The 25,626-nt window shown below is 57.6% G+C and overlaps 1 protein-coding gene across 2 annotated transcripts in view; it reads left to right on the forward strand.

The window, feature by feature from the left end:
* The first annotated feature begins 4,486 nt into the window (after window positions 1-4,486).
* The window catches only part of LOC140742205 (coagulation factor XIII A chain-like), a 218,025-nt gene continuing 196,885 nt past the window's right edge, over window positions 4,487-25,626 (forward strand). For both annotated transcript variants that reach the window (XM_073073026.1, XM_073073025.1), the window contains exon 1: window positions 4,487-4,515. The gene's annotated coding sequence lies outside the window, so the exon portion shown is untranslated. The remainder of the gene's footprint in view (window positions 4,516-25,626) is intronic.

Here is a 25,626-nt window from a genome sequence, read left to right on the forward strand (position 1 = left end):
CGAAACTGAATCAGTCCGTAGACACGAACCCGGAGCACGCAGAGCAGGACCACAGCACTGAGAACGAAACTGAATCAGTCCACAGACACGAACCCGGAGCACGCAGAGCAGTACCACAGCACTGTGAACGAAACTGAGTCAGTCCATAGACACGGACCCGGAGCACGCAGAGCAGGACCACAGCACTGAGAACGAAAATGAGTCAGTCCACAGACACGAACCCGGAGCACGCAGAGCAGGACCACAGCACTGAGAATGAAACTGAATCAGTCCCTAGACACGGACCCGGAGCACGCAGAGCAGGACCACAGCACTGAGAACGAAACTGAATCAGTCCATAGACACGGACCCGGAGCACGCAGAACAGGACCACAGCACTGAGATCTAAACTGAGTCAGTTCGTAGACACGAACCCGGAGCACGCAGAGCAGGACCACAGCACTGAGAACGAAACTGAATCAGTCCGTAGACACGGACCCGGAGCACGCAGAGCAGGACCACAGCACTGAGAACGAAACTGAATCAGTCCGTAGACACAAACCCGGAGCACGCAGAGCAGGACCACAGCACTGAGAACGAAACTGAATCAGTCCCTAGACAAGGACCCCGGTTCCCGCAGAGCAGGACTACAGCACTGAGAACGAAACTGAATCAGTCCGTAGACACGAACCCGGAGCACGCAGAGCAGGACCACAGCACTGAGAACGAAACTGAATCAGTCCATAGACACGGACACGGAGCACGCAGAGCAGGACCACTGCACTGAGAACGAAACTGAATCAGTCCGTAGTCACGGACCCAGAGCACGCAGAGCAGGACCACAGCACTGAGAACGAAACTGAATCAGTCCGTAGACACGAACCCGGAGCACGCAGAGCAGGACCACAGCACTGAGAACGAAACTGAATCAGTCCACAGAAATCAACCCGGAGCACGCAGAGCAGGACCACAGCACTGAGAATGAATCTGAATCAGTCTGTAGACACGAACCCGGAGCACGCAGAGCAGGACCACAGCACTGAGAACGAAACTGAATCAGTCCGTAGAAACAAACCCGGAGCACGCAGAGCAGGGCCACAGCACTGAGAACGAAACTGAATCAGTCCGTAGACACGAACCCGGAGCACGCAGAGCAGGGCCACAGCACTGAGAACGAAACTGAGTCAGTCCGTAGAAACAAACCCGGAGCACGCTGAGCAGGACCACAGCACTGAGAACGAAACTGAATCAGTCCGTAGACACGAACCCGGAGCACGCATTGCAGGACCACAGCACTGAGAACGAAACTGAATCAGTCCACAGACACGAACCCGGAGCACGCAGAGCAGTACCACAGCACTGTGAACGAAGCTGAGTCAGTCCATAGACACGGACCCGGAGCACGCAGAGCAGGACCACAGCACTGAGAACGAAACTGAGTCAGTCCACAGACACGAACCTGGAGCACGCAGAGCAGGACCACAGCACTGAGAATGAAACTGAATCAGTCCCTAGACACGGACCCGGAGCACGCAGAGCAGGACCACAGCACTGAGAACGAAACTGAATCAGTCCGTAGACACGAACCCGGAGCACGCAGAGCAGGACCACAGCACTGAGAACGAAACTGAATCAGTCCACAGAAATCAACCCGGAGCACGCAGAGCAGGACCACAGCACTGAGAATGAATCTGAATCAGTCCATAGACACGGACCCGGAGCACGCAGAGCAGGACCAACGCAGTGAGAACGAAACTGAGTCAGTCCGTAGACACGGACCCGGAGCATGCAGAGCACGACCACAGCATGGAGAACGAAACTGAATCAGTCCGTAGACACGAACCCGGAGCACGCAGAGCAGGACCACAGCACTGAGAACGAAACTGAATCAGTCCGTAGACACGAACCCGGAGCACGCAGAGCAGGACCACAGCACTGAGAACGAAACTGAATCAGTCCGTAGAAACAAACCCGGAGCTCGCAGAGCAGGGCCACAGCACTGAGAACGAAACTGAATCAGTCCGTAGACACGAACCCGGAGCACGTAGAGCAGGACCACAGCACTGAGAACGAAACTGAATCAGTCCGTAGACACGAACCCGGAGCACGCAGAGCAGGACCACAGCACTGAGAACGAAACTGAATCAGTCCACGGACACGAACCCGGAGCACGCAGAGCAGGACCACAGCACTGTGAACGAAACTGAGTCAGTCCATAGACACGGACCCGGAGCACGCAGAGCAGGGCCACAGCACTGAGAACGAAACTGAGTCAGTCCGTAGAAACAAACCCGGAGCACGCTGAGCAGGACCACAGCACTGAGAACGAAACTGAATCAGTCCGTAGACACGAACCCGGAGCACGCAGAGCAGGACCACAGCACTGAGAACGAAACTGAATCAGTCCACAGACACGAACCCGGAGCACGCAGAGCAGGACCACAGCACTGAGAACAAAACTGAATCAGTCCGTAGACACGGACCCGGAGCACGCAGAGCAGGACCACAGCACTGAGAACGAAACTGAGTCAGTCCACAGACACGAACCCGGTGCACGCAGAGCAGGAACACAGCACTGAGAACGAAACTGAATCAGTCCGTAGACACGAACCCGGAGCACACAGAGCAGGACCACAGCACTGAGAACGAAACTGAATCAGTCCGTAGACACGAACCTGGAGCACGCAGAGCAGGACCACAGCACTGAGAACGAAACTGAATCAGTCCACAGAAACCAACCCGGAGCACGCAGAGTAGGACCACAGCACTGAGAACGAAACTGAATCAGTCCGTCGACACGAACCCGGAGCACGCAGAGCAGGACCACAGCACTGAGAACGAAACTGAATCAGTCCGTAGACACGAACCCGGAGCACGCAGCGCAGTACCAACGCACTGAGAACGAAACTGAGTCAGTCTGTAGACACGGACCTGGAGCACGCAGAGCAGGACCACAGCACTGAGAACGAAAATGAATCAGTCCACAGACACGAACCCAGAGCACGCAGCGCAGGACCACAGCACTGAGAATGAAACTGAATCAGTCCGTAGACAGGGACCCGGAGCACGCAGAGCAGGACCACAGCACTGAGAACGAAACTGAATCAGTCCGTAGACAGGGACCCGGAGCACGCAGAGCAGGACCACAGCACTGAGAACGAAACTGAATCAGTCCGTAGACAGGGACCCGGAGCACGCAGAGCAGGACCACAGCACTGAGAACGAAACTGAATCAGTCCGTAGACACGGACCCGGAGCACGCAGAGCAGGACCACAGCCTTAGCCTCAGTTCATGACACAGTGATGATGTCATCTTGAATTCTGGACAAAATTTAATAGGAAAAGTTAGCTAAGACGAATCAAATGCTGAAATAAAGAAATCAAGGCTGTTTTCAGTAGGGGAAATAGAGCCTTCATTGCATGAAACTTAGCAGCATTTCGCCCTGTTCAGTGTACACTGACTGTGGTGACTCTAGTTAAATCAATCTGTCACTCTTGATTTTCAGTGAATGAGAACTTTATTGACTAGTGGCTTATAAATAAGCATTCTTCCTTTAACAACAGCAGAGCGTAAAGTATGATGAACATGTGGAACTTTCCAACGTGAAGGAAACTCCCTCACTTGTCGGTCTGGCAAGCCTGGAGCCACTTTACAGCTGACAAAGTACCTCTGGGGTGTGGTTACTATTGCAGTTTCAGAAACACACCAGCTAGTTACCCTTCACCAGGTTTCTAGACGACCAATGAACCATCCTACCTGGATGCACCATGGCCTGGTGAGACAACTGCTCTGCCTGAGACAGCAAGGGACGGCAGAACGAGTTGTGGACACAGCTCAGCACATTACAGGAACCATTCTCTCTTCTGTCTCAGTACAGTGGCTAGCATAATCAAAGACTACCCACCCTGGACATCCTCTCTTCTCCCTCCTCACAAAACATAGAAAAGCCTGAATCTCTTGCCCCGCTGTTATAAGACTATTGAACAGAGTGCCTGCTGTTAAGATGGACTCCTGGCCTCACGATCTACCTTGCACTATCTGCACTACATCTGACAATGAGAAGCCAATTTACCAACTGACCGTATCCGAGGGGCGTTTGGAGCCCTTGCAGAACATCCAGGGGGCAGAGAGCCTCACCTGACAGTGGAGGAGTAAATCGGGGATTGTGTTTGTGACCATTTGCGAAAAGGCACATTGAAATTGGATGCCATTCTCACGATGGAGCCGATGGCATCTTGGAGGAAGGCAGTTTAAAGCTTGCGTGGGCGGAGGACATGGCTCATCCGCAGGCAGAAGAGATTCGGCATTGGCGCGATGGGCCGAAGGGCCAGCTGCTGTGCTGTACTGTCCTACATTACTAACTCCTATTTCCCTCGCATTGACAGCCATGTGCTCACGATTAGAGAGTGTGGTCAGGCACAGGATCGGAGACGGAGCTGGGGGCTGGCTTTCGATTATGTATAAAAGGAAGGCAGCCAGAGTTCCCAAATAACTTTGTCCGGAGGCGATTCCGCAGCGTCTTCTCTCTGACTCAGGTAACGTCCGCAGTCCCCTCGGCTCGCTGTGTCCAACCTGTTCACGCATTGTTTAATTATATTCCGTGTTTAATCCTATTCTGCAGAGCGGTACATTTTTCTTTGGTACTTTAGACAGTTTGTAAAAGTCTTGTTTCTACGGCTGTTACGCTGGTCTGTGAGCCGAAGCTGGCGGGATTGTGATTGCTTGTTGTCGGCTCGGTCTCTTGGTCACTGGCGGGCACCTCCTTCCAGGTCTGTGAACTTGATTTTGGGAGCACGGTTTATCAGACTTCGTTCCAACTCGATGTCTGCCCTGTGAACGCTTAACTCTTGCTGGAACCCCGTGTAGTTCTGTTTTACAAAAAGCATTTCATCCAACCCCTGTCAGAGCTTTCATTCAAAAGTCACCGTGGATAGATTTTCTGGTGCGGAGAAGACAGGGCTGAGATTCCGCACTCACTCACTCACTCACTCTCTCACTCACTCACTCACTCACTCACTCACTCTCTCACTCTCTCTCAGTCTCTCTCACTCACTCACTCACTCACTCACTCACTGGGAATTCGCAAGACTTTGCTTCAGCCTTTTTTGGATAAGGGTTTGAGTATTGCCGAGGCAGTTCTGGCGCGACAGATATGGTGCTGAAGGAACAGCGGGACAGGCTGAATCTGAGGAGTGGTGGGGGTAGTGGTGGGGGGAGAGGAGGGGGGAGTGGAAGGGGGAGTGGAGGGGGGAGGAATGGCCAATCGACGAGACTCTTCATTCGAATCAAAGAGTAAAGGGCAGATACGTGGTATTTATCCATCGATGGAAACGTGTTAATTGACATGAAGACGGGAATAGATACTGTTGGTAAGGCTGCACTCGGAATGTTGTTTATCATTCTGGCCGCCCATTACAATAAGTATATGGGGGCTTTGGAAAATGTGCAAAAGCTGTTTAACAAGATGCTGAGTAAATTAGAGAAGGTTCGCTGTAAGGAGAGCTTGGACAAGATAGGGGTGTTTGCTCTGGACTACCAGGGGCTGAGGGCAGACAGGATAGAAGTTTATAAAACTATGTGAGGCAAAGGTAGCCCAAATTTTTTAATTCCCCAGGTCAAATACTACAGGACATGCATTTAAGGTGAGTGTGGAGGTGAGTTTAAAGAAGAGTTTAATGTGGGCATTTTAAAAATACAGACATGTACAAGCAGAAGAGATTTAGCTTAATGCGACATCGTGTTTGGTACAGGCGTCAGGGAGGAACGGCCTGTTCCTGTTCTACAATAGGGCAAATTCAAAGTAAAGTTATGATCAAAGTATGTTTACCATATACAACTTCGAGATTCGTCTTGCAGGCAGCCACAAAACAATGAAACACAGTAGAATTAATGAAAAACCTAGCGGCACAAACACAGCCGCACATCCAATGTGTGAAAAAGAAAGAACGAATCATGCACTGAACGTGAAAATCAGAGTCCCTGAAATGAAGTCCAGTGATGTAGCCAGTGCGGCCACTGCCATGGTCCAGGGGCCGAATGACTGCAGCCAAACTGCGGCCACTGTCACTGGTCCAGGAGCCCAATGACTGCAGCCAAACTGTGACCACTGTCACTGGTCCAGGGGCCCAATGACTGCAGCCAAACTGCGGCCACTGTCACTGGTCCAGGAGCCCAATGACTGCAGCCAAACTGTGACCACTGTCACTGGTCCAGGAGCCCAATGACTGCAGCCAAACTGTGACCACTGTCACTGGTCCAGGAGCCCAATGACTGCAGCCAAACTGTGACCACTGTCACTGGTCCAGGAGCCCAATGACTGCAGCCAAACTGCGGCCACTGCCATGGTCCAGGAGCCCAATGACTGCAGCCAAACTGTGACCACTGTCACTGGTCCAGGAGCCCAATGACTGCAGCCAAACTGCGGCCACTGCCATGGTCCAGGAGCCCAATGACTGCAGCCAAACTGCGGCCACTGTCACTGGTCCAGGGGCCCAATGACTGCAGCCAAACTGCGGCCACTGTCACTGGTCCAGGAGCCCAATGACTGCAGCCAAACTGCGGCCACTGTCACTGGTCCAGGAGCCCAATGACTGCAGCCAAACTGCGACCAATGTCACTGGTCCAGGGGCCCAATGACTGCAGCCAAACTGCGGCCACTGTCACTGGTCCAGGAGCCCAATGACTGCAGCCAAACTGCGACCACTGTCACTGGTCCAGCGGCCCAATGACTGCAGCCAAACTGCGGCCACTGTCACTGGTCCAGGAGCCCAATGACTGCAGCCAAACTGCGGCCACTGTCACTGGTCCAGCGGCCCAATGACTGCAGCCAAACTGCGGCCACTGTCACTGGTCCAGGAGCCCAATGACTGCAGCCAAACTGCGACCACTGTCACTGGTCCAGCGGCCCAATGACTGCAGCCAAACTGCGGCCACTGTCACTGGTCCAGGAGCCCAATGACTGCAGACAAACTGCGGCCACTGTCATGGTCCAGGAGCCCAATGACTGCAGACAAACTGCGGCCACTGTCACTGGTCCAGGAGCCCAATGACTGCAGCCAAACTGCGGCCACTGTCACTGGTCCAGGAGCCCAATGACTGCAGCCAAACTGCGGCCACTGTCACTGGTCCAAGAGCCCAATGACTGCAGCCAAACTGCGGACACTGTCACTGGTCCAGGAGCCCAATGACTGCAGCCAAACAGTGACCACTGTCACTGGTCCAGGGGCCCAATGACTGCAGCCAAACTGCGGCCACTGTCACTGGTCCAGGAGCCCAATGACTGCAGCCAAACTGTGACCACTGTCACTGGTCCAGGAGCCCAATGACTGCAGCCAAACTGTGACCACTGTCACTGGTCCAGGAGCCCAATGACTGCAGCCAAACTGTGACCACTGTCACTGGTCCAGGAGCCCAATGACTGCAGCCAAACTGCGGCCACTGCCATGGTCCAGGAGCCCAATGACTGCAGCCAAACTGTGACCACTGTCACTGGTCCAGGAGCCCAATGACTGCAGCCAAACTGCGGCCACTGCCATGGTCCAGGAGCCCAATGACTGCAGCCAAACTGCGGCCACTGTCACTGGTCCAGGGGCCCAATGACTGCAGCCAAACTGCGGCCACTGTCACTGGTCCAGGAGCCCAATGACTGCAGCCAAACTGCGGCCACTGTCACTGGTCCAGGAGCCCAATGACTGCAGCCAAACTGCGACCAATGTCACTGGTCCAGGGGCCCAATGACTGCAGCCAAACTGCGGCCACTGTCACTGGTCCAGGAGCCCAATGACTGCAGCCAAACTGCGACCACTGTCACTGGTCCAGCGGCCCAATGACTGCAGCCAAACTGCGGCCACTGTCACTGGTCCAGGAGCCCAATGACTGCAGCCAAACTGCGGCCACTGTCACTGGTCCAGCGGCCCAATGACTGCAGCCAAACTGCGGCCACTGTCACTGGTCCAGGAGCCCAATGACTGCAGCCAAACTGCGACCACTGTCACTGGTCCAGCGGCCCAATGACTGCAGCCAAACTGCGGCCACTGTCACTGGTCCAGGAGCCCAATGACTGCAGACAAACTGCGGCCACTGTCATGGTCCAGGAGCCCAATGACTGCAGACAAACTGCGGCCACTGTCACTGGTCCAGGAGCCCAATGACTGCAGCCAAACTGCGGCCACTGTCACTGGTCCAGGAGCCCAATGACTGCAGCCAAACTGCGGCCACTGTCACTGGTCCAAGAGCCCAATGACTGCAGCCAAACTGCGGACACTGTCACTGGTCCAGGAGCCCAATGACTGCAGCCAAACTGCGGACACTGTCACTGGTCCAGGAGCCCAATGACTGCAGCCAAACTGCGGACAATGTCACTGGTCCAGGAGCCCAATGACTGCAGCCAAACTGTGACCACTGTCACTGGTCCAGGAGCCCAATGACTGCAGACAAACTGCGGCCACTGTCACTGGTCCAGCGGCCCAATGACTGCAGCCAAACTGCGGCCACTGTCACTGGTCCAGGAGCCCAATGACTGCAGCCAAACTGTGACCACTGTCACTGGTCCAGGAGCCCAATGACTGCAGCCAAACTGCGGCCACTGCCATGGTCCAGGGGCCGAATGACTGCAGCCAAACTGCGGCCACTGTCACTGGTCCAGGAGCCCAATGACTGCAGCCAAACTGTGACCACTGTCACTGGTCCAGGAGCCCAATGACTGCAGCCAAACTGTGACCACTGTCACTGGTCCAGGAGCCCAATGACTGCAGCCAAACTGCGGCCACTGCCATGGTCCAGGGGCCGAATGACTGCAGCCAAACTGCGGCCACTGTCACTGGTCCAGGGGCCCAATGACTGCAGCCAAACTGCGGCCACTGTCATGGTCCAGGAGCCCAATGACTGCAGCCAAACTGCGGCCACTGTCACTGGTCCAGGAGCCCAATGACTGCAGACAAACTGTGGCCACTGTCACTGGTCCAGGAGCCCAATGACTGCAGCCAAACTGCGACCACTGCCATGGTCCAGGAGCCCAATGACTGCAGCCAAACTGCGGACACTGTCACTGATCCAGGGGCCCAATGACGGCAGCCAAACTGCGGCCACTGTCACTGGTCCAGGAGCCCAATGACTGCAGCCAAACTGCGGCCACTGTCACTGGTCCAGGAGCCCAATGACTGCAGCCAAACTGCGGACACTGTCACTGATCCAGGGGCCCAATGACGGCAGCCAAACTGCGGCCACTGTCACTGGTCCAGGAGCCCAATGACTGCAGCCAAACTGCAGCCACTGTCACTGATCCAGGAGCCCAATGACTGCAGACAAACTGCGGCCACTGCCATGGTCCAGGGGCCCAATGACTGCAGCCAAACTGCGGCCTCTGTCACTGGTCCAGGAGCCCAATGACTGCAGCCAAACTGCGGCCACTGTCACTGGTCCAGGAGCCCAATGACTGCAGCCAAACTGCGGCCACTGTCACTGGTCCAGGGGCCCAATGACTGCAGCCAAACTGCGGCTACTGTCACTGGTCCAAGAGCCCAATGACTGCAGCCAAACTGCGGCCACTGTCACTGGTCCAAGAGCCCAATGACTGCAGCCAAACTGCGGCCTCTGTCACTGGTCCAGGAGCCCAATGACTGCAGCCAAACTGCGGCCACTGTCACTGGTCCAGGAGCCCAATGACTGCAGCCAAACTGCGGCCACTGTCACTGGTCCAGGAGCCCAATGACTGCAGCCAAACTGCGGCCACTGTCACTGGTCCAGGAGCCCAATGACTGCAGCCAAACTGTGGCCACTGTCACTGGTCCAGGAGCCAAATGACTGCAGCCAAACTGCGGCCACTGTCACTGGTCCAGGAGCCCAATGACTGCAGCCAAACTGCGGCCACTGTCACTGGTCCAGGAGCCAAATGACTGCAGACAAACTGCGGCCACTGTCACTGGTCCAGGAGCCCAATGACTGCAGCCAAACTGCGACCACTGTCACTGGTCCAGGAGCCAAATGACTGCAGCCAAACTGCGGCCACTGTCACTGGTCCAGGAGCCCAATGACTGCAGCCAAACTGCGGCCACTGTCACTGGTCCAGGAGCCAAATGACTGCAGCCAAACTGCGGCCACTGTCACTGGTCCAGGAGCCCAATGACTGCAGCCAAACTGCGACCACTGTCACTGGTCCAGGAGCCAAATGACTGCAGCCAAACTGCGGCCACTGTCACTGGTCCAGGAGCCCAATGACTGCAGCCAAACTGCGGCCACTGCCATGGTCCAGGGGCCCAATGACTGCAGCCAAACTGCGGACACTGTCACTGATCCAGGGGCCCAATGACTGCAGCCAAACTGCGGCCACTGTCACTGGTCCAGGAGCCCAATGACTGCAGCCAAACTGCGGCCACTGTCACTGGTCCAGGAGCCCAATGACTGCAGCCAAACTGCGGCCACTGTCACTGGTCCAGGAGCCCAATGACTGCAGACAAACTGCGGCCACTGTCACTGGTCCAGGAGCCCAATGACTGCAGCCAAACTGCGGCCACTGCCATGGTCCAGGGGCCCAATGACTGCAGCCAAACTGCGGCCACTGTCACTGGTCCAGGAGCCCAATGACTGCAGCCAAACTGCGGCCACTGTCACTGGTCCGGGAGCCCAATGACTGCAGCCAAACTGCGGCCACTGTCACTGGTCCGGGAGCCCAATGACTGCAGCCAAACTGCGGCCACTGTCACTGGTCCAGGAGCCCAATGACTGCAGCCAAACTGCGGCCACTGCCATCGTCCAGGGGCCCAATGACTGCAGCCAAACTGCGGCCACTGTCACTGGTCCAGGGGCCCAATGACTGCAGCCAAACTGCGGCCACTGTCACTGGTCCAGGAGCCCAATGACTGCAGCCAAACTGCGGCCACTGCCATCGTCCAGGGGCCCAATGACTGCAGCCAAACTGCGGCCACTGTCACTGGTCCAGGAGCCCAATGACTGCAGCCAAACTGTGACCACTGTCACTGGTCCAGGAGCCCAATGACTGCAGCCAAACTGTGGCCACTGTCACTGGTCCAGGAGCCCAATGACTGCAGCCAAACTGCGGCCACTGTCACTGGTCCAGGAGCCCAATGACTGCAGCCAAACTGCGGCCACTGTCACTGGTCCAGTGGCCCAATGACTGCAGCCAAACTGTGACCACTGTCACTGGTCCAGGAGCCCAATGACTGCAGCCAAACTGCGGACACTGTCACTGATCGAGGGGCCCAATGACTGCAGACAAACTGCGGCCACTGTCACTGGTCCAGGGGCCCAATGACTGCAGCCAAACTGCGGCCACTGTCACTGGTCCAGGAGCCCAATGACTGCAGCCAAACTGCGGCCACTGTCACTGGTCCAGGAGCCCAATGACTGCAGCCAAACTGTGACCACTGTCACTGGTCCAGGAGCCCAATGACTGCAGCCAAACTGTGACCACTGTCACTGGTCCAGGAGCCCAATGACTGCAGACAAACTGCGGCCACTGTCATGGTCCAGGAGCCCAATGACTGCAGCCAAACTGCGGCCACTGTCACTGGTCCAGGAGCCCAATGACTGCAGCCAAACTGCGGCCACTGCCATGGTCCAGGAGCCCAATGACTGCAGCCAAACTGCGGCCACTGTCACTGGTCCAGGAGCCCAATGACTGCAGACAAACTGTGACCACTGTCACTGGTCCAGGAGCCCAATGACTGCAGCCAAACTGCGGCCACTGCCACTGGTCCAGGAGCCCAATGACTGCAGACAAACTGTGACCACTGTCACTGGTCCAGGAGCCCAATGACTGCAGCCAAACTGCGACCAATGTCACTGGTCCAGGAGCCCAATGACTGCAGCCAAACTGCGGCCACTGTCACTGGTCCAGGAGCCCAATGACTGCAGCCAAACTGCGGCCACTGTCACTGGTCCAGGAGCCCAATGACTGCAGCCAAACTGCGGCCACTGTCACTGGTCCAGGAGCCGAATGACTGCAGCCAAACTGCGGCCACTGTCACTGGTCCAGGAGCCCAATGACTGCAGCCAAACTGCGGCCACTGTCACTGGTCCAGGAGCCCAATGACTGCAGCCAAACTGCGGCCACTGTCACTGGTCCAGGAGCCCAATGACTGCAGCCAAACTGCGGCCACTGTCACTGGTCCAGGAGCCCAATGACTGCAGCCAAACTGCGGTCACTGTCACTGGTCCAGGAGCCCAATGACTGCAGCCAAACTGCGGCCACTGTCACTGGTCCAGGAGCCCAATGACTGCAGCCAAACTGCGGCCACTGTCACTGGTCCAGGAGCCCAATGACTGCAGCCAAACTGCGGCCACTGTCACTGGTCCAGGAGCCCAATGACTGCAGCCAAACTGCGGCCACTGTCACTGGTCCAGGAGCCCAATGACTGCAGCCAAACTGCGGTCACTGCCATGGTCCAGGAGCCCAATGACTGCAGCCAAACTGCGGCCACTGTCACTGGTCCAGGAGCCCAATGACTGCAGCCAAACTGCGGCCACTGTCACTGGTCCAGGAGCCCAATGACTGCAGCCAAACTGCAGCCACTGTCACTGGTCCAGGAGCCCAATGACTGCAGCCAAACTGTGACCACTGTCACTGGTCCAGGAGCCCAATGACTGCAGCCAAACTGCGGCCACTGTCACTGGTCCAGGAGCCCAATGACTGCAGCCAAACTGCGGCCACTGTCACTGGTCCAGGAGCCCAATGACTGCAGCCAAACTGCGGCCACTGTCACTGGTCCAGGAGCCCAATGACTGCAGCCAAACTGCGGCCACTGTCACTGGTCCAGGAGCCCAATGACTGCAGCCAAACTGTGACCACTGTCACTGGTCCAGGAGCCCAATGACTGCAGCCAAACTGCGACCACTGTCACTGGTCCAGGGGCCTAATGACTGCAGCCAAACTGTGACCACTGTCACTGGTCCAGGAGCCCAATGACTGCAGCCAAACTGCGGCCACTGTCACTGGTCCAGGAGCCCAATGACTGCAGCCAAACTGCGGCCACTGTCACTGGTCCAGGAGCCCAATGACTGCAGCCAAACTGTGACCACTGTCACTGGTCCAGGAGCCCAATGACTGCAGCCAAACTGCGGCCACTGTCACTGGTCCAGGAGCACAATGACTGCAGCCAAACTGTGACCACTGTCACTGGTCCAGGAGCCCAATGACTGCAGCCAAACTGCGGTCACTGTCACTGGTCCAGGAGCCCAATGACTGCAGCCAAACTGCGGCCACTGTCACTGGTCCAGGAGCCCAATGACTGCAGCCAAACTGCGACCACTGTCACTGGTCCAGGGGCCCAATGACTGCAGCCAAACTGCGGCCACTGTCACTGGTCCAGGAGCCCAATGACTGCAGCCAAACTGCGGCCACTGTCACTGGTCCAGGAGCCCAATGACTGCAGCCACACTGCGGACACTGTCACTGATCCAGGGGCCCAATGACTGCAGCCAAACTGCAGCCACTGTCACTGGTCCAGGAGCCCAATGACTGCAGCCAAACTGCGGCCACTGTCACTGGTCCAGGAGCCCAATGACTGCAGCCAAACTGTGACCACTGTCACTGGTCCAGGAGCCCAATGACTGCAGCCAAACTGCGACCACTGTCACTGGTCCAGGGGCCTAATGACTGCAGCCAAACTGTGACCACTGTCACTGGTCCAGGAGCCCAATGACTGCAGCCAAACTGCGGCCACTGTCACTGGTCCAGGAGCCCAATGACTGCAGCCAAACTGTGACCACTGTCACTGGTCCAGGAGCCCAATGACTGCAGCCAAACTGCGGCCACTGTCACTGGTCCAGGAGCCCAATGACTGCAGCCAAACTGCGGCCACTGTCACTGGTCCAGGAGCCCAATGACTGCAGCCAAACTGCGGCCACTGTCACTGGTCCAGGAGCCCAATGACTGCAGCCAAACTGCGGCCACTGTCACTGGTCCAGGAGCCCAATGACTGCAGCCAAACTGTGACCACTGTCACTGGTCCAGGAGCCCAATGACTGCAGCCAAACTGCGACCACTGCCATGGTCCAGGGGCCCAATGACTGCAGCCAAACTGCGGCCACTGTCACTGGTCCAGGAGCCCAATGACTGCAGCCAAACTGTGACCACTGTCACTGGTCCAGGAGCCCAATGACTGCAGCCAAACTGCGGCCACTGTCACTGGTCCAGGAGCCCAATGACTGCAGACAAACTGCGGCCACTGTCACTGGTCCAGGAGCCCAATGACTGCAGCCAAACTGCGGCCACTGTCACTGGTCCAAGAGCCCAATGACTGGAGCCAAACTGCGGCCACTGTCACTGGTCCAGGAGCCCAATGACTGCAGCCAAACTGTGACCACTGTCACTGGTCCAGGGGCCCAATGACTGCAGCCAAACTGCGGCCACTGTCACTGGTCCAGGAGCCCAATGACTGCAGCCAAACTGTGACCACTGTCACTGGTCCAGAGGCCCAATGACTGCAGCCAAACTGCGGCCACTGTCACTGGTCCAGGAGCCCAATGACTGCAGACAAACTGCGGCCACTGTCACTGGTCCAGGAGCCCAATGACTGCAGACAAACTGCGGCCACTGCCATGGTCCAGGGGCCCAATGACTGCAGCCAAACTGCGGCCACTGTCACTGGTCCAAGAGCCCAATGACTGCAGACAAACTGCGGCCACTGTCACTGGTCCAGGAGCCCAATGACTGCAGCCAAACTGCGGCCACTGTCACTGGTCCAGGAGCCCAATGACTGCAGCCAAACTGTGACCACTGCCATGGTCCAGGGGCCCAATGACTGCAGCCAAACTGCGGCCACTGTCACTGGTCCAGGAGCCCAATGACTGCAGACAAACTGCGGCCACTGTCACTGGTCCAGGTGCCCAATGACTGCAGACAAACTGCGGCCACTGTCACTGGTCCAGGAGCCCAATGACTGCAGCCAAACTGCGGCCACTGCCATGGTCCAGGGGCCCAATGACTGCAGCCAAACTGCGGCCACTGTCACTGGTCCAAGAGCCCAGTGACTGCAGACAAACTGCGGCCACTGTCACTGGTCCAGGAGCCCAATGACTGCAGCCAAACTGCGGCCACTGTCACTGGTCCAGGAGCCCAATGACTGCAGCCAAACTGTGACCACTGTCACTGGTCCAGGAGCCCAATGACTGCAGCCAAACTGCAGCCACTGTCACTGGTCCAAGAGCCCAATGACTGCAGACAAACTGCGGCCACTGTCACTGGTCCAGGAGCCCAATGACTGCAGCCAAACTGCGGCCACTGTCACTGGTCCAGGAGCCCAATGACTGCAGCCAAACTGTGACCACTGTAACTGGTCCAGGAGCCCAATGACTGCAGCCAAACTGTGACCACTGTCATTGGTCCAGGGGCCCAATGACTGCAGCCAAACTGCGGCCACTGTCACTGATCCAGGGGCCCAATGACTGCAGCCAAACTGCGGCCACTGTCACTGGTCCAGGAGCCCAATGACTGCAGCCAAACTGCGGCCAATGTCACTGGTCCAGGAGCCCAATGACTGCAGCCAAACTGCGGCCACTGTCACTGGTCCAGGAGCCCAATGACTGCAGCCAAACTGCGGCCACTGTCACTGGTCCAGGAGCCCAATGACTGCAGCCAAACTGCGGCCACTGTCACTGGTCCAGGAGCCCAATGACTGCAGACAAACTGCGGCCACTGTCACTGGTCCAGGAGCCCAATGACTGCAGACAAACTGCGGCCACTGTCACTGGTCCAGGAGCCCAATGACTGCAGCCAAACTGCGGCCACTGTCACTGGTCCAGGAGCCCAATGACTGCAGCCAATCTGCGGCCACTGTCACTGGTCCAGGAGCCCAATGACTGCAGCCAAACTGCGGCCACTGCCATGGTCCAGGAGCCCAATGACTGCAGCCAAACTGCGTCCACTGTCACTGATCCAGGAGCCCAATGACTGCAGCCAAACTGCGGCCACTGTCACTGGTCCAGGAGCCCAATGACTGCAGCCAAACTGTGGCCACTGTCTCTGGTCCAGGAGCCCAATGACTGCAGCCAAACTGCGGCCACTGTCACTGATCCAGGAGCCCAATGACTGCAGCCAAACTGCGGCCACTGTCACTGGTCCAAGAGCCCAATGACTGCAGCCAAACTGCGGCCACTGTCACTGGTCCAGGGGCCCAATGACTGCAGCCAAACTGCGGACACTGTCACTGGTCCAGGAGCCCAATGACTGCAGCCAAACTGCGGCCACTGTCACTGGTCCAGGAGCCCAATGACTGCAGCCAAACTGCGGCCACTGTCACTGGTCCAGGAGCCCAATGACGGCAGCCAAACTGCGGCCACTGTCACTGGTCCAGGAGCCCAATGACTGCAGCCAAACTGCGGCCACTGTCACTGGTCCAGGAGCCCAATGACTGCAGCCAAACTGCGGCCACTGTCACTGGTCCAGGAGCCCAATGACTGCAGCCTAACTGCGGCCAATGTCACTGGTCCAGGAGCCCAATGACTGCAGCCAAACTGCAGCCACTGTCACTGGTCCAGGAGCCCAATGACTGCAGCCAAACTGCGGCCACTGTCACTGGTCCAGGAGCCCAATGACTGCAGCCAAACTTCGGCCACTGTCACTGGTCCAGGAGCCCAATGACTGCAGCCAAACTGCGGCCACTGTCACTGATCCAGGAGCCCAATGACTGCAGCCAAACTGCGGCCACTGTCACTGGTCCAGGAGCACAATGACTGCAGACAAACTGCGGCCACTGTCACTGGTCCAGGAGCCCAATGACTGCAGCCAAACTGCGGACACTGTCACTGGTCCAAGAGCCCAATGACTGCAGCCAAACTGCGGCCACTGTCACTGGTCCAGGGGCCCAATGACTGCAGCCAAACTGCGGCAACTGTCACTGGTCCAGGAGCCCAATGACTGCAGCCAAACTGCGGCCACTGCCATGGTCCAGGAGCCCAATGACTGCAGCCAAACTGCAGCCCTGCCATGGTCCAGGAGCACAATGACTGCAGCCAAACTGCAGCCCTGCCATGGTCCAGGAGCCCAATGACTGCAGACAAACTGTGACCACTGTCACTGGTCCAGGGGCCCAATGACTGCAGCCAAACTGCGGCCACCATCACTGGTCCAGGAGCCCAATGACTGCAGCCAAACTGCGGCCACTGTCACTGGTCCAGGAGCCCAATGACTGCAGCCAAACTGTGACCACTGTCACTGGTCCAGGAGCCCAATGACTGCAGCCAAACTGCGGCCACTGTCACTGGTCCAGGAGCCCAATGACTGCAGCCAAACTGCAGCCCTGCCATGGTCCAGGAGCCCAATGACTGCAGCCAAACTGCGGCCACTGTCACTGGTCCAGGAGCCCAATGACTGCAGCCAAACTGCAGCCCTGCCATGGTCCAGGAGCCCAATGACTGCAGCCAAACTGCAGCCCTGCCATGGTCCAGGAGCCCAATGACTGCAGCCAAACTGCGGTCACTGTCACTGGTCCAGGAGCCCAATGACTGCAGCCAATCTGCGGCCACTGTCACTGGTCCAGGAGCCCAATGACTGCAGCCAAACTGCGCCCACTGTCACTGGTCCAGGAGCCGAATGACTGCAGACAAACTGCGGCCACTGTCACTGGTCCAGGAGCCCAATGACTGCAGCCAAACTGCGGCCACTGTCACTGGTCCAGGAGCCCAATGACTGCAGCCAAACTGTGACCACTGTCACTGGTCCAGGAGCCCAATGACTGCAGCCAAACTGCGGCCACTGCCATGGTCCAGGAGCCCAATGACTGCAGCCAAACTGTGACCACTGTCACTGGTCCAGGAGCCCAATGACTGCAGCCAAACTGTGACCACTGTCACTGGTCCAGGAGCCCAATGACTGCAACCAAACTGCGGCCACTGTCACTGGTCCAGGAGCCCAATGACTGCAGCCAAACTGTGACCACTGTCATGGTCCAGGAGCCCAATGACTGGAGCCAAACTGCGGCCACTGTCACTGGTCCAGGGGCCCAATGACTGGAGCCAAACTGCGGTCACTTTCACTGGTCCAGGAGCCCAATGACTGCAGACAAACTGCAGCCACTGTCACTGGTCCAGGAGCCCAATGACTGCAGCCAAACTGCAGCCACTGTCACTGGTCCAGGAGCCCAATGACTGCAGCCAAACTGCGGCCACTGTCACTGGTCCAGGAGCCCAATGACTGCAGCCAAACTGCGGCCACTGTCACTGGTCCAGGAGCCCAATGACTGCAGCCAAGCTGCGGCCACTGTCACTGGTCCAGGTGCCCAATGACTGCAGCCAAACTGTGACCACTGTCACTGGTCCAGGGGCCCAATGACTGCAGCCAAACTGCGGCCACTGTCACTGGTCCAGGAGTCCAATGACTGCAGCCAAACTGTGACCACTGTCACTGGTCCAGGGGCCCAATGACTGCAGCCAAACTGCGGACACTGTCACTGATCCAGGGGCCCAATGACTGCAGCCAAACTGCGGCCACTGTCACTGGTCCAGGAGCCCAATGACTGCAGCCAAACTGCGGCCACTGTCACTGGTCCAGGAGCCCAATGACTGCAGCCAAACTGCGGCCACTGTCACTGGTCCAGGAGCCCAATGACTGCAGCCAAACTGTGACCACTGTCACTGGTCCAGGAGCCCAATGACTGCAGCCAAACTGTGACCACTGTCATTGGTCCAGGAGCCCAATGACTGCAGCCAAACTGCGGCCACTGTCACTGGTCCAGGAGCCCAATGACTGCAGCCAAACTGCGGCCACTGTCACTGGTCCAGGAGCCCAATGACTGCAGCCAAACTGCGGCCACTGCCATGGTCCAGGAGCCCAATGACTGCAGCCAAACTGCGGCCACTGTCACTGGTCCAGGAGCCCAATGACTGCAGCCAAACTGCGGCCACTGTCACTGGTCCAGGAGCCCAATGACTGCAGCCAAACTGCGGCCACTGTCACTGGTCCAGGGGCCCAATGACTGCAGCCAAACTGCGGCCACTGTCACTGGTCCAGGAGCCCAATGACTGCAGCCAAACTGTGACCACTGTCACTGGTCCAGGAGCCCAATGACTGCAGCCAAACTGCAGCCACTGTCACTGGTCCAGGGGCCCAATGACTGCAGCCAAACTGCGGCCACATTCACTGGTCCAGGAGCCCAATGACTGCAGCCAAACTGCGGCCACTGTCACTGGTCCAGGAGCCCAATGACTGCAGCCAAACTGCGGCCACTGTCACTGATCCAGGAGCCCAATGACTGCAGCCAAACTGCGGCCACTGTCACTGGTCCAGGAGCCCAATGACTGCAGCCAAACTGCGGCCACTGTCACTGGTCCAGGAGCCCAATGACTGCAGCCAAACTGCGGCCACTGTCACTGGTCCAGGGGCCCAATGACTGCAGCCAAACTGCGGCCACTGTCACTGGTCCAGGAGCCCAATGACTGCAGCTAAACTGAGGCCACTGTCACTGGTCCAGGAGCCCAATGACTGCAGCCAAACTGCGGACACTGTCACTGTTCCAGGGGCCCAATGACTGCAGCCAAACTGTGACCACTGTCACTGGTCCAGGAGCCCAATGACTGCAGCCAAACTGTGACCACTGTCATTGGTCCAGGAGCCCAATGACTGCAGCCAAACTGCGGCCACTGTCACTGGTCCAGGAGCCCAATGACTGCAGCCAAACTGCGGCCACTGTCACTGGTCCAGGAGCCCAATGACTGCAGCCAAACTGCGGCCACTGCCATGGTCCAGGAGCCCAATGACTGCAGCCAAACTGCGGCCACTGTCACTGGTCCAGGAGCCCAATGACTGCAGCCAAACTGCGGCCACTGTCACTGGTCCAGGAGCCCAATGACTGCAGCCAAACTGCGGCCACTGTCACTGGTCCAGGGGCCCAATGACTGCAGCCAAACTGCGGCCACTGTCACTGGTCCAGGAGCCCAATGACTGCAGCCAAACTGTGACCACTGTCACTGGTCCAGGAGCCCAATGACTGCAGCCAAACTGCGGCCACTGTCACTGGTCCAGGGGCCCAATGACTGCAGCCAAACTGCAGCCCTGCCATGGTCCAGGAGCCCAATGACTGCAGACAAACTGTGACCACTGTCACTGGTCCAGGGGCCCAATGACTGCAGCCAAACTGCGGCCACCATCACTGGTCCAGGAGCCCAATGACTGCAGCCAAACTGCGGCCACTGTCACTGGTCCAGGAGCCCAATGACTGCAGCCAAACTGTGACCACTGTCACTGGTCCAGGAGCCCAATGACTGCAGCCAAACTGCGGCCACTGTCACTGGTCCAGGAGCCCAATGACTGCAGCCAAACTGCAGCCCTGCCATGGTCCAGGAGCCCAATGACTGCAGCCAAACTGCGGCCACTGTCACTGGTCCAGGAGCCCAATGACTGCAGCCAAACTGCAGCCCTGCCATGGTCCAGGAGCCCAATGACTGCAGCCAAACTGCAGCCCTGCCATGGTCCAGGAGCCCAATGACTGCAGCCAAACTGCGGCCACTGTCACTGGTCCAGGAGCCGAATGACTGCAGCCAAACTGCGGCCACTGTCACTGGTCCAGGAGCCGAATGACTGCAGCCAAACTGCGGCCACTGTCACTGGTCCAGGAGCCCTATGACTGCAGCCAAACTGCAGCCCTGCCATGGTCCAGGAGCCCAATGACTGCAGCCAAACTGCGGTCACTGTCACTGGTCCAGGAGCCCAATGACTGCAGCCAATCTGCGGCCACTGTCACTGGTCCAGGAGCCCAATGACTGCAGCCAAACTGCGCCCACTGTCACTGGTCCAGGAGCCCAATGACTGCAGACAAACTGCGGCCACTGTCACTGGTCCAGGAGCCCAATGACTGCAGCCAAACTGCGGCCACTGTCACTGGTCCAGGAGCCCAATGACTGCAGCCAAACTGTGACCACTGTCACTGGTCCAGGAGCCCAATGACTGCAGCCAAACTGCGGCCACTGCCATGGTCCAGGAGCCCAATGACTGCAGCCAAACTGTGACCACTGTCACTGGTCCAGGAGCCCAATGACTGCAGCCAAACTGTGACCACTGTCACTGGTCCAGGAGCCCAATGACTGCAACCAAACTGCGGCCACTGTCACTGGTCCAGGAGCCCAATGACTGCAGCCAAACTGTGACCACTGTCATGGTCCAGGAGCCCAATGACTGGAGCCAAACTGCGGCCACTGTCACTGGTCCAGGGGCCCAATGACTGGAGCCAAACTGCGGTCACTTTCACTGGTCCAGGAGCCCAATGACTGCAGACAAACTGCAGCCACTGTCACTGGTCCAGGAGCCCAATGACTGCAGCCAAACTGCAGCCACTGTCACTGGTCCAGGAGCCCAATGACTGCAGCCAAACTGCGGCCACTGTCACTGGTCCAGGAGCCCAATGACTGCAGCCAAACTGCGGCCACTGTCACTGGTCCAGGAGCCCAATGACTGCAGCCAAGCTGCGGCCACTGTCACTGGTCCAGGTGCCCAATGACTGCAGCCAAACTGTGACCACTGTCACTGGTCCAGGGGCCCAATGACTGCAGCCAAACTGCGGCCACTGTCACTGGTCCAGGAGTCCAATGACTGCAGCCAAACTGTGACCACTGTCACTGGTCCAGGGGCCCAATGACTGCAGCCAAACTGCGGACACTGTCACTGATCCAGGGGCCCAATGACTGCAGCCAAACTGCGGCCACTGTCACTGGTCCAGGAGCCCAATGACTGCAGCCAAACTGCGGCCACTGTCACTGGTCCAGGAGCCCAATGACTGCAGCCAAACTGCGGCCACTGTCACTGGTCCAGGAGCCCAATGACTGCAGCCAAACTGTGACCACTGTCACTGGTCCAGGAGCCCAATGACTGCAGCCAAACTGTGACCACTGTCATTGGTCCAGGAGCCCAATGACTGCAGCCAAACTGCGGCCACTGTCACTGGTCCAGGAGCCCAATGACTGCAGCCAAACTGCGGCCACTGTCACTGGTCCAGGAGCCCAATGACTGCAGCCAAACTGCGGCCACTGCCATGGTCCAGGAGCCCAATGACTGCAGCCAAACTGCGGCCACTGTCACTGGTCCAGGAGCCCAATGACTGCAGCCAAACTGCGGCCACTGTCACTGGTCCAGGAGCCCAATGACTGCAGCCAAACTGCGGCCACTGTCACTGGTCCAGGGGCCCAATGACTGCAGCCAAACTGCGGCCACATTCACTGGTCCAGGAGCCCAATGACTGCAGCCAAACTGCGGCCACTGTCACTGGTCCAGGAGCCCAATGACTGCAGCCAAACTGCGGCCACTGTCACTGATCCAGGAGCCCAATGACTGCAGCCAAACTGCGGCCACTGTCACTGGTCCAGGAGCCCAATGACTGCAGCCAAACTGCGGCCACTGTCACTGGTCCAGGAGCCCAATGACTGCAGCTAAACTGAGGCCACTGTCACTGGTCCAGGAGCCCAATGACTGCAGCCAAACTGCGGACACTGTCACTGTTCCAGGGGCCCAATGACTGCAGCCAAACTGTGACCACTGTCACTGGTCCAGGAGCCCAATGACTACAGCCAAACTGTGACCACTGTCATTGGTCCAGGAGCCCAATGACTGCAGCCAAACTGCGGCCACTGTCACTGGTCCAGGAGCCCAATGACTGCAGCCAAACTGCGGCCACTGTCACTGGTCCAGGAGCCCAATGACTGCAGCCAAACTGAGGCCACTGCCATGGTCCAGGAGCCCAATGACTGCAGCCAAACTGCGGCCACTGTCACTGGTCCAGGAGCCCAATGACTGCAGCCAAACTGCGGCCACTGTCACTGGTCCAGGAGCCCAATGACTGCAGCCAAACTGCGGCCACTGTCACTGGTCCAGGGGCCCAATGACTGCAGCCAAACTGCGGCCACTGTCACTGGTCCAGGAGCCCAATGACTGCAGCCAAACTGTGACCACTGTCACTGGTCCAGGAGCCCAATGACTGCAGCCAAACTGCGGCCACTGTCACTGGTCCAGGGGCCCAATGACTGCAGCCAAACTGCGGCCACATTCACTGGTCCAGGAGCCCAATGACTGCAGCCAAACTGCGGCCACTGTCACTGGTCCAGGAGCCCAATGACTGCAGCCAAACTGCGGCCACTGTCACTGGTCCAGGAGCCCAATGACTGCAGCCAAACTGTGACCACTGTCACTGGTCCAGGGGCCCAATGACTGCAGCCAAACTGCGACCACTGTCACTGGTCCAGGAGCCCAATGACTGCAGCCAAACTGCGGACACTGTCACTGTTCCAGGAGCCCAATGACTGCAGCCAAACTGCAGCCACTGTCACTGGTCCAGGGGCCCAATGACTGCAGCCAAACTGTGACCACTGTCACTGGTCCAGGAGCCCAATGACTGCAGCCAAACTGCGGCCACTGTCACTGGTCCAGGAGCCCAATGACTGCACCCAAACTGCGGCCACTGTCACTGGTCCAGGAGCCCAATGACTGCAGCCAAACTGCGGTCACTGTCACTGGTCCAGGAGCCCAATGACTGCAGCCAAACTGCGGCCACTGTCACTGGTCCAGGAGCCCAATGACTGCAGCCAAACTGCGGCCACTGTCACTGGTCCAGGGGCCCAATGACTGCAGCCAAACTGCGGCCACTGCCATGGTCCAGCAGCCCAATGACTGCAGCCAAACTGTGACCACTGTCACTGGTCCAGGAGCCCAATGACTGCAGACAAACTGCGGCCACTGTCACTGGTCCAGGAGCCCAATGACTGCAGCCAAACTGTGACCATTGTCACTGGTCCAGGAGCCCAATGACTGCAGCCAAACTGTGACCACTGTCACTGGTCCAGGAGCCCAATGACTGCAGCCAAACTGCGGCCACTGTCACTGGTCCAGGAGCCCAATGACTGCAGCCAAACTGCGGCCACTGTCACTGGTCCAGGAGCCCAATGACTGCAGCCAAACTGCGGCCACTGACACTGGTCCAGGAGCCCAATGACTGCAGCCAAACTGCGGCCACTGTCACTGGTCCAGGGGCCCAATGACTGCAGCCAAACTGTGACCACTGTCACTGGTCCAGGAGCCCAATGACTGCAGCCAAACTGCGACCACTGTCACTGGTCCAGGGGCCCAATGACTGCAGCCAAACTGCGGCCACTGTCACTGGTCCAGGAGCCCAATGACTGCAGCCAAACTGCGGCCACTGTCACTGGTCCAGGAGCCCAATGACTGCAGACAAACTGCGACCAATGTCACTGGTCCAGGAGCCCAATGACTGCAGCCAAACTGCGACCACTGTCACTGGTCCAGGAGCCCAATGACTGCAGCCAAACTGCGGACACTGCCATGGTCCAGGAGCCCAATGACTGCAGCCAAACTGTGACCACTGTCACTGGTCCAGGAGCCCAATGACTGCAGCCTAACTGCGGCCAATGTCACTGGTCCAGTAGCCAAATGACTGCAGCCAAACTGGACCACTGTCACTGGTCCAGGAGCCCAATGACTGCAGCCAAACTGGACCACTGCCATGGTCCAGGCGCCCAATGACTGCAGCCTAACTGCGGCCAATGTCACTGGTCCAGGAGTCCAATGACTGCAGCCAAACTGGACCACTGCCATGGTCCAGGAGCCCAATGACTGCAGCCAAACTGTGACCACTGTCACTGGTCCAGGAGCCCAATGACTGCAGCCTAACTGCGGCCAATGTCACTGGTCCAGTAGCCAAATGACTGCAGCCAAACTGGACCACTGCCATGGTCCAGGAGCCCAATGACTGCAGCCAAACTGGACCACTGCCATGGTCCAGGAGCCCAATGACTGCAGCCAAACTGGACCACTGCCATGGTCCAGGCGCCCAATGACTGCAGCCTAACTGCGGCCAATGTCACTGGTCCAGGAGTCCAATGACTGCAGCCAAACTGGACCACTGCCATGGTCCAGGAGCCCAATGACTGCAGCCAAACTGGACCACTGCCATGGTCCAGGCGCCCAATGACTGCAGCCTAACTGCGGCCAATGTCACTGGTCCAGGAGTCCAATGACTGAAGGTGTTTATGTAAGAGTGAGAGTGTGAAGGTCTGTGTGTGTGAGTGAGAGTGTGAAGGTGTGTATGTGTGAGTGAGAGTGTGAAGGTGTGTGTGAGTGAGAGTGTGAAGGTGTGTGTGTGAGTGAGAGTGTGAAGGTGTGTATCTGTGAGTGAGAGTGTGAAGGTGTGTATGTGTGAGTGAGAGTGTGAAGGTGTGTGTGAGTGAGAGTGTGAAGGTGTGTATCTGTGAGTGAGAGTGTGAAGGTGTGTGTGTGAGTGAGAGTGTGAAGGTGTGTATCTGTGAGTGAGAGTGTGAAGGTGTGTGTGTGAGTGAGAGTGTGAAGGTGTGTATCTGTGAGTGAGAGTGTGAAGGTGTGTGTGTGAGTGAGAGTGTGAAGGTGTGTGTGAGTGAGAGTGTGAAGGTGTGTGTGTGTGTGTGAGAGTGAGAGTGTGAAGGTGTGTATGTGTGAGTGAGAGTGTGAAGGTGTGTGTGAGTGAGAGTGTGAAGGTGTGTATGTGAGCGTGAGCGTGTGAAGGTGTGTGTGTGATTGAGAGTGTGAAGGTGTGTATGTGTGAGTGAGAGTGTGAAGGTGTGTGTGTGAGAGTGTGAAGGTGTTTATGTGTGAGTGAGAGTGTGAAGGTGTGTGTGTGTGAGTGAGAGTGTGAAGGTGTGTATGTGTGTGTGAGAGTGTG

The sequence above is a fragment of the Hemitrygon akajei genome, chromosome 20 (genome assembly GCF_048418815.1).
Source record: "Hemitrygon akajei chromosome 20, sHemAka1.3, whole genome shotgun sequence".
NCBI lineage: Eukaryota > Metazoa > Chordata > Chondrichthyes > Myliobatiformes > Dasyatidae > Hemitrygon > Hemitrygon akajei.